The following is a 12,750-nucleotide window of genomic DNA, read 5'->3' on the forward strand; positions in this document are numbered from 1 at the left end:
TAACCTAGAGCTCTGATACCAATGTTATGACAATATGTAAAAGAAAGAGAAGAGAAAGAAGACGACACACAAATTACGTGGTTCAGTCAGTGTGACCTACGTCCACGGGCAGTTCAAGAGTTTCTTATTTCTGAATGAATAGAGATATCTGATACAGATGCCTTTTAACCTTATAACAAGGATAAAATATAACAGTCTTATTACAACCCAAATAATAGTGAAAATAATAACGGACAAAATTATAAATTCAAGGCATCTCAACACGGAGGATCCATTTTCGTGAGTTTGATTTTTTTTCCCCTATATACTTGTAATGATTTAATATTATTATTAAGCTCGGAGCATGAATGATATGGTTGATGACTAATAGGTTTAGTATAGGCTATTATATCATCTTAATTTTTTTTATCTATAAATAATAAATTGTTGACAAATTATTATATCATTTTAGATTTTGGGTCTAATTCATACTCAAAAAAATCTATTTAAGATAAGAGTTTTTTATATTTTTTTTTGTAAGTTATGATTCATTAATTCTAATTTGAATATAGATTTTTTTTAATAACATAAAATATTATATAAGTTAAAAATCAATATATAAAATAATTCGAATGTGAATTTTTTTATATATCATAATACATACAATTGTTAAAAATCAATATATAAACGTTTAGTGATTGAGTATACTGATTATATTTAATATTATATTATATCAAAGTCATTTTTTATTTGTTCTCCGTAAATGTCATTTAAAGTAGATTGTCTTTATTAATGACATCTAGAAGCCAAGCATCCTTTGATAAATGGGAAATGACATATTAATATCATAATAAGTCATTTATATTGAACAGATGTACCCACGTCACTCTTGACAATTTTAAGCTTGGGTAGTGTAATTAACATATGATTTGACTCACTATATTTATGATTTTTTTTTACCTATAATTAAGATTAATTTATGTTCACGATTTGATACGTGAATTTTGTTAACTGAATATTATTTAATATTATAAAAATAAATATCGATAGTTCTAGGTCAATGTCGTGTCCCAACCTAATTACAATATCATTAATTACGATATCACTGATTTGATTAGTCCCATTTTATTTTTTTGGTAAACTGCGTTAAAAACTTGAGTATAGTGTGAAAAGATGTATATTTAAAAACTTGAGCATAGTGTGAAAAAATCTATGATAACTTTTGGTTTTAATCCACCACAGGTGTCGTATACTCAAAGGAAACCAAACCTAACATAGTAGTTAACTAAAACAAATCAGTTTATTGGTAAACATTTTAATTTACTTATAGTTTATTTAATTGATTTATCAATTTGTTTAATCATAATAAACGTGTTTGATAAACAGACTTCTTTAATCATTCACTCATGTTTTATCCTACACTAATTAAGATAATGTTTAAGTTTATAATTTATAACGTTATTGTTTTTCCTTTCATCACTTTTAGCATTTACTCTAATAAAATCTCAAAATTTGTTGTTTACTCATGAGGTATCTGTTATCACTTCTTCCTCTCTCTTTTTTTCTTCTTATTTTTTTTAATCATTTGTAGGAATAAAAATATGTTAAGTTTTTTCCAGTTTAACCTTAAATATAAGTATGTGACTTGAGTTTAACTTATTTATTTATCATAAATATTTTTTTTTAAAGGCTTGATCTAACCTACATAAAAATCTAACTCAGATTACAAAGTTTGTTTAAGGACATTTTTATAATATTTTAACACCAAGATAATATGTATATATATATATATATATATATATATATATATATATATATATATATATATATATATATATATATATATATATATATATGAGGAGGAATCCAATTACTTCAAGAGTAAGTCTATCTAAACTTATCTCGTTCAATAACTCATACTTTACATCAAATTTTAACGATTCAATTATTGAATTTAAAGTTCTTAATGTATAGATCAAATTTGAAAATTATTTGATACTATTCTTTTCATTAATTCAAATCAATGTATAAAATATTTTTATGATTGTCAGTCAATTTGAATTAATGAAACAGAGTATTAAACTTTTTTAAGTTTTTTAAAAAAATTTCAAATTTGATCTATGCATTAAAAACTTTAATGTTAACAAAGATCATTGAAATTTAATGTAGAGTATGAGTTATTGAACAAAATAAGTTTAGATAGACTTACTCCTAGAATAAACGGATATATATATATATATATATATATATATATATATATATATATATATATAAATAAGATATATTTCATAAGAACCTACTTTGAACTTATTTATATAAGATATAAGTGCATTCTTAATATCTAACTAACGCTCATAATGATGATTTATTTAAAATCATAGTTTGCAATAAGGCCTTAAAATAAGATAAATAAACTTATATTTATAAATAAACCTTAAATTTATCTTTCAATAAATTTATAAATTTATTCTTTATGCAAGTCAATTTCTTAACATTTAAAAAGATAAATAAATTTATTGGTTTAATGCATTAAAATAAATTTAAGGTAATAATTACTAACAATAAATATTTATTTTTCTAAAATGGATTAGAGCGTTAGGTCTAAAATGATTTTTTAAATGACTTAGAGTATAATTTTCATCACAAAAATTGTTGCATAAAGTTATATATAGTGTGACATACAAGAAGTATTATAAATATAATATATGAATATATAAATTTATTTGACATATAATTACATACATTATAAGAAAACGATGAATAAGCGGCGAAAATAAGCATTGATTAATAGCTGACACAAATAGTGTCGGAAAAGCTGACACTCTTTTAAGATGTAGCGTCGGCTTTTCCGACGCTAAACTTAAAATAAATTTAAATTAAATATTTTAAGTTTAACGTCGAAAAAGCTGACTCTATTATTTAAATATAGAATTGGCTTTTTTGACGCTAAAGTTAAAATATTTAATTTAAATTTATTTTAAGTTTAGCGTCAGAAAAGTCGGCGCTATTCTTTAAAGAATAGCGTCGGCTTTTCCGATACTAAACTTAATTTAAATTTAATGTCGAAAAAGTCGACGCTACATCTTAAAATAGCGTCAGCTTTTCCGACAGTATATGTGCTTTGAGAGAGATAAAGATCATTTTTTCAATGTTATATACGCATAATGTGTTCTAATACACTTGGTTATCAAGTTCACTTAAGACCTCAATGTTCACGGATCGAGTCCCACGAATGTTAAAAATACGAACGAATAAATGATAAGTTGGAAAAAGAAGATAAAGAATAAAATAAAATAAATTTTGTGTCAACATAGTGTCGGCTTAACCGACAATAAAAAATTAAAATAAATAAATTTATTAGTGACGACTTAGCCAACACAAAAAAAATTGTGTTGACTTATTTAGCGTCGACCAAAAACTGACGAATAACCGACAATATTACGTTGATTTTTATGATTTAGAGTCAGCTTTTAGCCAACTCCAAATCGAAACATTCTTGTAGTGATATAATTTTAATATTGATTTTAAATAAGATTTAACAAGATATATTATGTTATTATATTTTATATCTACACTTTTTAACAATATATTAACATATATCATTTTAATAATATAAATAAAAGTAATTTTTAATAACAAATATTGTATCACTATAAAATGTAATACTGCATAATAATTTTTTTTTTGTAAAATTTAATAAGTTTGACATTTATTTTCTAAAAGTCTAATGTAGGCTAGGTTATAGTTTCTTTTCAAGTGGTTTAAATATTTCACCCCTAATCACTAAGAATGTTCATAAACCTTTTAACATTCGTGAGTTATCACAATTTTATTCTTAAAAGACGTATTGATTAATTAAGAGAAAAATATATTTATAAATTATAATTAACTTTGATTTTAAGTAATGTGATATCACTGTTTGTCATACTAAAATAAGTCTTTCAATTAAGAATAATTAAAATATATAAATAATCTAAATCCTAAACCTAAAAGATATATACTTCAATAAATTAAAAAAAAAATGTACTTATAATTTTTTTTTCCACCTCATTACTAAATAGTATAAGACTTTTAACCCGTCCACATATACATCTTTTCATGTCTAAATCAAATAAATTGAAGTTTAAAAAAATTGTTCCTACCAAAATTTTAAACCAAATGACAACATAAATAAACTTATCCTAGTCCTTGTCACGAAATATCTATGCAATAAACAAAGTCTTTTTATTTATTTATTTATTTGTTCTTCGTTAACAATGACATTTCTAGAAGTAGCTGTCTTTATTAATGGCTTCTAGAACGTCAATGGTAGGTTAGAAATGGCATGCTAATATGCAATTTTAAAATGTTAAAAACAAAGAAAGAAAAAGGATGAGTTAGAGAAAACAAAACAAGCTCTGCCTTTTTTATATTTTGATCGGTGATTGAAAATCATTAGTATTATCAACAATTTAAAATGAGTGACAAATATTTATATATATTTAACGTCATCATTAACTTAAGAATAAGTTATCAGACGACCTTACATAAATTATTTATAATTTTTTTTTAACTTTTTAAAATTTATACCACAAGACAGCTCAAAAAATAAAAAGCTAAGAGTTTAATCAATTTTTACCATATATATTAATTCTCACTAACTCTTGTTCATTCATTATTTTTTCAATTTACAATTGTAACAGAACAATGCTCTTTTTTTTTTTTTTTTTTGAGTTTCTAGATTTGTATATAGACATTGATGATGCTTTTAACCATAATAGTTTGATCTTTGATGGGCTCGTGCGCGCCTATATGTAAAATCTCCCCATGATTTCAAAGTCTAGGTAATGTAAATTAAAGATATGTTAAAAGAAAATAAATAAAATTATTTTTTTATAAGTTAAAATTAACTTATACATAAATTAATTTGTAGAAATTTTTTCCTATTAATTTTTTCAAAATTTAATTTTTAACTCATACATAAATTAATTTTAGTTTATAAATAAAATTTGTTTCAAATTTTCTCCTAATTTTTTTTAGAAGTGTTTTTGTAGAAAGTATTTAAATAGACTCTAGTTATATATAATTGTTTTTTTTACAAGCCACTAAGTTATCTTTACATCACTATTTTGCTATTGGTCAATCATAATGAGCCCAATGCTTTTTACTACCAGATAATTTATCAAGAGATTGTGTGGATACCGTAACCTTGAGGGTATTTAATATCGACTTTACATTTATTATTAGATACTTGACTTTTGAATAGTCATAGCAAATTTGTTTTCCTTAATTAAAGGTAGCATTGATGATTATGTAATCCACCTCTTAACACGATCGATCCCACTTGACTGTTGAAAGTCTCAACATATTTGTTTTTCCTTAATTAAAGTAGCATCGGTGATTATGTAACCTCATCCCTTAAAATGGTCCCTTCTAAAAACTCAAACAAATTTGACCATAATAAAATTAAAATCTTATAATATATCATTCAAAATATCAAGACATTTGAATATTTTCAAAGTAACATGTATCACTACAAGAGAATTACCTTATCATTTTTTTTATATATTATAGTGTAGATAATAAAACATATATGATATATATTACTAAAAATTCAATGTAAAAAGTTATAACTATAAAAGAATTGTTATGTAATGATACATTTTATAATATAATATGCGTCGATGCATCATTCTTACATAACATTATCATATATATTACTCTACAAGGGACTATACAAATTAAAAGAAAACATCCACAATCTTTCAAAAACACTAGCCTAATAAGATACCAACACGTAGACACATATAAAACACAATCTTTCAAAATAACTATCTAACAAGATATCAATACAAAAGAGACATACACATATGCACACACAACCACAATATTTCGAAATAACAAGTCTAACAAGATACACACACTATCTTTCAAAGTAACTAGTCTAACAAGATATCAATACACACAACCACAATCTTTCGAAACAATTAGTCTAATACAAAATACACACACATACATATATAATCCTTCAAAGTAACTAACCTAACAAGATATCAATACAAAAGACACACATAATCACAATCTTTCAAAACAATTAGCTTAACAAGATACACACACATATATACAATCTTTTGAAGCAATTAGTCTAACAAGATATCAATACCAATAAGACACACACACAACCACAATCTTTCAAAATAACTAGCCTAACACGAAACACACGTGTATACACTCATGTACACATGGACACACATAATAGTTATAAAACTTCATTTAATTTAATACATATTACAATCATACACTTAAATATATATTTTTTGTATGTTTATCATATAATAGTCATAAAAGTTCATTTAATCATTTACATATACATAATCATAAGCCTAAATATATATTTTTTGTATGCTTAACATTTATTGTTGCTTTTTTTTTTCTTATGCAAAGTATTGAACTACATCTTTCAATGAGCACCTTGTTGTCTTTATGTTATGACCATATATTTATATAATCACTTCTTTACACTACAACAAAATTATCATACAGTGACACACACCCTATAGTGACACTGTATATGTCACTAAAAATTATTTTTACCCATACAATAACTATAATATGTTAGTATATTATTAAAAAGTGTGACTATAGACTATAGTGACACACAAAATATGTTGTTAAATCTCATTCAAAATCAACATTAAAATTGTGTGTAGCTATATGTCAAATAGACATATACCTACATATAGTGTACCTATAGTGACATTTTTTGTATGTCACTACATATAACATTTCTTGTAGTGTTATTTAGAGATGAGAAGTGATCAAGAGACCTCACTCATCATCCAAAAAGAGTATCTCGAGTCTTTTTAATTTCATGCATCTTTGTTTATCATACATAACTTCTAGTCATCCATTAACATCAAGAGTGGTTTCTTTCTTCCTTCTAAAAAAAGATTCCTTAATACTCATTGATTATCATATAACATCCTCATGCAGTCATATTGTTACACATATACATTAGATGTTGAGATGAAAATAAGATAAGATTAATGTACTCTTCGAAAGAGTTCACACACTTAGCACAAAAGTATCCACATCTAGCTCTAAACCCAAATACTTAGCGCTATCCTAGTGTCGCTTAGTGTCAAGATGTCATGCTTCCAAGGTTACTTTCTAGATGTTTCATGCTTAGTGTGAATGACACTTTGTGTGAGTGATGTTTGGCATTGAAGGCTAGATTTAGGGCCTCCTCTCGAGCTAGAGGTAAGCGTCAATGACACTTAATGTGGACTATAATTTTGACATATCACTATAAGTTGCAATTCTCATGAATAGAGGATATTAATGGATCCAAATAACATCCAAGTACTATTAATGCAACACTAATTGGCTTTAATGTTCCTAAACATTCACTCTCTTTCAAATAAATCATTAATGATTCAAATTTATGAAAAATATCCCTAAATCCCCCTTTTGTTAAGGTTCATAATTAAGAACTTGTAATTCAACTTCAATCTCAATCAACAGAGGAGAGGGAAGAATATAAAGAGGAAGAACTTATTATTAGATGATACTAAGAGTACTTAGTACTTGATGATACCAAGAGTACTCCCTTGATTTTTTTCTCTCCTATTCTTCTTTCTTTTTTTCTTCTCTTTCCCCCTTCTCTAAGTGTGTTATGAGAGTAATGAGGGAAGAGAAAGAGTTTTATAGTCTTAAGTGGAAGCCGAGATCCTATTGAACCGTATAAGATGTATATGCTATATGTTAAACTTAACTTAATTAACTATGACTTGCTATCCTCTTATATGAAAAAGTAAAAACATGTTATATACATTAATTATAAAACAAGCATTTCACTTTTATTTAACTCATTATGTCATATTATTATTTTAGTAACCTATTTTTGGGATGTTACAAAACACATTTATCTTACTCCCTTGGTTGACAAGGACATTATTGAATATAAAAGAGGTTTGCCCTATCATCCTTTTACCCCTAGCTATTTGTTGCAAGTTGAGTCACAACTTACTTCTACAAATATTTAATGCTAGTCACTAACCAAAAAAAAATTTGTAAACCACATTAAAGTTGTACGTTTCAAAGTTCTTGCAAACATCTTGCGATTAACAATTAATGTCATTTCCTCCATTTGTTCAACATTTGCATATGAAATTTCATCATGTGCTCATGAGGATCCTAGGTTCCATCATCATAAGGTTCCATGGTGGAGACACAAAAAATTGGTCGAGGTTTCTTCCTTCCAGATCTCCTGAAAGAAGATTAGAAACTTCTCAAGGTGTCCTGTACCCCTTGTGTCGCCTCGTCTTTAGCTAGGTTGCACCTTAACATTGTTATCTAGTACGTTGCAATGCTTGATTATGCTCCTCAACCTCCTCAATGTATAACCTCATTTTGTTCTCGTAATTCAGTCACTATCAATTGTTGGAGGACTACATTTCTTTCCTTGCCATACTTCTAACTTGAGCCTTCTTGTGTTCTCACCATCCTTGTCTAGAAATAATAATTAAGGGTGTGGTGAATCATTTTACTGAGTGTCAAAATATTTTATTCAAATTTATGTTTTGCTCCTAGGAAAAGGTATTGTAGTAGTATAAAGGGTTGCAATATTCTGCAAGATATTTGCCAGCCATGTTTCTAATCAAATTATAGTGAATGCATATGTCTTCTCTAAGGGATGGCATGGTGATCCTGTAACAAATCACTCAAGATGATAGCTAAAGATGACCTAAGATCAGAGCATTCCAAATTCTCTCTCCGACTCTAGGGTTTCTTCTACAAGTATATCTCGATTGATGGTGATTTCTACATGAATGCATGTCATCATTATCCTAATTAACTACCAAGAGTAGTTATGGTTGATAATAATTTGAGTGGGTATAGGTGCGGGAGAACTATAACTAATACTCGACAATAGACTCAACATCCAATACCATATAAGTGGTCAAAGCTCACCCGAAGACTCCAAGCTTAGATCGAGAACCCTAACCTTAAGCATATCTGATGAAAAGGTTGGTGTTTGACTTAAGAAGTTGAGTTGGAAATCGAGCTAAGAGAATGCATAGGATAATGATGTTGAGTTTTGAAGTGCACCAAATTTAATTAAGAGAGGGTCCAAATACAACATGTCTCATTGAAACTTTATTTCACATGACCTCACCACTTACAAATTAACATAAACATATGTTTGGGAGTGTGCGTATTATTAGGGTAACAACATGCAAAAAAGTTATTATCACACACAACAACCAAAACAGTACAATCCTAAATATTCTTTATAAAATCAACCTATAGTTCAGCGTGTATGGAAATAACATCCTCATTATGATCCATAATCTTCCAAGTACCATCTGGTTGCACTACAACAAAATTTTGTATTATCGACAATTATTTAATAATAATAAATTAATTGCCTCTATTTTATTATTTAATAAAAATATTAATGACTATTATATAATTGACACTAAAAATGTATTTACATCACATCAAAATTTAATATTAACGACAATTATTTGTTAGAAAAAACTTAAGTCCCACATCGACTAGAAATAAAATAATTAAAGAGTATATAAGTGAATGATAACTCTCACCTTACAAGTATGTTTTATAAGGTTGAGTTAGGTCTATAACTTACTATTCTAAGTTGGTATTTAGGAGATAAGATAATTAAAAAAATTTAAAGAATATATACTTAGAAGATAACCTTCATCTTCTAAGTCCCACATCAATTAGAAATAAGGTAACTAAAGAGTATTTGTACTCATCTTACAAGTCCTACATCGACTAAAAATAAGATAATTGAAGAATATTATAAATTTTTTCTTAAACTTTTAGCTGCAATTTTAAATGCCAGTAACAAATGACACAAAAAGTTATACATTTTTCCCGACCATTATGAGGGTCTTTACCAGCATGTAGAATAATTACCGGTAAATATTTTAGCGATACTGCATACAATGGCTAATGTGTGAAATGCCGGTAAAAAACTTTGTAATAATTTTTATTACTACTAAAAATCATATTAAATATCACTAAAAGTCTATTTTATTGTAATGTTGTTGAACCATATATGCCCTTGTTCTCCGGTACCCCCCATTCCACGGGAACAAGATATTCATCTTCCAAAGCATCCATGCTCTTGTTCAAAAGTGCAATGTCACGATTCACCTCCAAATTGAATCCTCCTTTTTTCCCTTGTGTTCCAGCAACTCCGTGCAAGTAAACTTCCAAGTTATGCGAACTCACATCGCTCTTCAAGTACTTTGATTCCGTAGTGTCGATCACTAATTCTTCCCCCACATCCGAAAACCCTAGAAAGAGACTTTTCGGAACAATATCGTTTTTGTTACGAATACGCAATCCTCGCAAATCTTTGTACCCGTGGAAGATCTTCCCAAAGCTAGAGTCTCCAACACGAGGACATGCCAATGCAAATGTTGCGACTGGGCACGCTTTCACAGGTTGGTCTTTAGGTATGTTCAACCCTTGGGCAACTATGTCCACTGAATTTAAAGTCGCTAGTGCTGCCCCAAAACTGTGACCTGTTACACTTATGCTGATTTCTTCATTTTTGTATTCCTTCATGACTCTGCTAACCTCATCCAGGACCTATTTATACATGATAATTGTCGTCATATAAATACTTTAAAAACTATTAGAACTAGAAATAATTCAAACATAATTATAATTTGAAACGTTTTTATAATACACAATGTTTATCATAAAATTAAAATAAGTACTAGTTTAGAAGTAATACATACGTAAGGGTTTAGGGCCTACACATAATATTCTTCTTGGGAAAGGATTTAGAAAACATTTAGGAGGCTATTGGAAAAAACCCAAATCTCACGTCCACTAGAGATTAGACAATTGAATAACATATAAGTGGAAAGTAACTCTCACCTTACAAGCCGGTTTTGTAGGGTTGAGTTAGGCTTAATCCACTATTCTAAGAGAGCCATTAGAAAAGAAAATTTTAATTTCCTAGAACTATATATGATTGAGATAATGAATTATGCTAAAATGATTGAGGAGTGAAAGGTCCTCCTTTTGGGGCTGTCATTAAATGTTACCTGATTCCTTGCACTGATATTAGTGAATTGTGAACTTAGGTTATTGGAGGTGTAAACGGAGTAAAAACCATTGTGCACTTGGGCACGAGCATTACCAAAAATTTCTGGTGCATCATCCAAATGGAAATGAAAGTCTTTGACCCATTCAGAGGCTTGAATTGTTCCTCGATCTCCAAGCAACCACTATGTCCCTCCTCCCTAATGCTGCTTTGCCTTCATCAGTGGCAACAGCAACGTACCCTATCCAATTCGATTGCCTGCTCCATGCGTCCTTCGAAAATGACTTCAGGATAAAGGCTTCAGCTTGCCTAGAGGAACTTGGTCACAACGTACTTGAAAGGGTTTCCATGTTCCAAACCAACTTTGGAAAAGAAATCACTCTTGGAATATAGACTATTGCCAGCATTCTTAGATGCTTTTACTGAGTTGAAAGCATCGTATGTGGCTTGAGCGAGTTGGCCATAGCGTATTATGTAACGACGAAGGTCAAGATCTAGAGGTTCTAGCATACTTTTCCAATTACTTCTGCCACTAAGATCTCTCCATTTTCTTGCTATGTCACTCATAATCACTTCTTATTAGAACCTATAGGCACGATAAGTAAGATGAGTTGGCTTGCTTTATAACTCTATTGCATACTCTATTATATACATATACAAGTACACGCCTCCAATGACTAATTGCGTAGACTTTGTATCCTCTTTGAAATATGACCTTGTTTCTTTTAGTTCTATTTTAATTCTTTAAACGCTAATGTTAGCTCATCTTATATTGTTTCTTCTCGTTTTTTCTTCTTCCTGTTATAAATACACGCACTACTTTGGATGCTAGGAAGGTTAACTCGAATGGACTTGGTCATTTCTTAATTAAATATTATCGTCTTTATCTACTCCTTTACAATTCTTGTAGATAAGTTTGATGTCCTCACTATATATTATCTAGACTTACTCCGTTCAATAATTCATGTTTTATATCAATTTTAACAATTCAATCGTTCAATTTAAAGTTCTTAATGCATAGATCAAATTTGCAAATTTTTAGAAAGTTTAAAAATCATTTGATACTTTGTTTCATTAATTCGAATCAATATATAAAATAATTTTATAATTATTCGTCAATTTGAATTAATGAAATGAAGTATCAAATAATTTTTAAATTTTCTAAAAATTTGTAAATTTGATCTATGCATTAAAACTTTAAATTGAACGGTTGGATCGTTAAAATTTGATGTAGAACATGAGTTATTGAACTGAGTAAGTCTACATAAACTTACTCCTACAGTAAAAGAATCCCTCCTCTATTATTTATATCTAGTTTCAAACTTTAAGCTGGTGCTAATACAAGAATAATACGATAATTAAGAGTTTTGTTTAGTAATATTTAATTAATGTATATACTAATGCATCCTAAATAAATGAAGAATTGACGAATAATGGATTGTTGGGTGGCTGCTACAGTAGAATTATATATCTTCTTCTTTTTTTTTTTGGTAAAGAAGTAGAATTATATATCTATCGTTGAACTAAAAGCTAATTATTTAAATACGAATTTTACAATAAACAGTGGAAAAAATATGAATTTATAATAATATGAATGATAGGTTTTTTTGTCGGCCGGACAATATTACTCTAGGCATACACTAGAGTCAGCCTTGTAATCGAAGTTGGAATAATATATAACAGTTTTATGTTTAAATCATGAT

General features: G+C 28.1%; 1 pseudogene across 1 annotated transcript; it reads right to left on the minus strand.

The window, feature by feature from the left end:
- Window positions 1–9,472: 9,472 nt before the first annotated feature.
- LOC109818597 (phospholipase A1-IIgamma-like) lies at window positions 9,473–11,775 on the minus strand (annotated as a pseudogene). The gene is made up of 2 exons (XR_014432591.1): window positions 11,049–11,775; window positions 9,473–10,584 (listed from the first exon to the last, which is right to left on the minus strand). The product of XR_014432591.1 is annotated as a phospholipase A1-IIgamma-like (transcript).
- Between the last annotated feature and the right edge of the window lie 975 nt (window positions 11,776–12,750).

The sequence above is a fragment of the Cajanus cajan genome, chromosome 3 (assembly GCF_000230855.2).
Source record: "Cajanus cajan strain Asha chromosome 3, NIPB_CcT2T_4, whole genome shotgun sequence".
Taxonomy (NCBI): domain Eukaryota; kingdom Viridiplantae; phylum Streptophyta; class Magnoliopsida; order Fabales; family Fabaceae; genus Cajanus; species Cajanus cajan.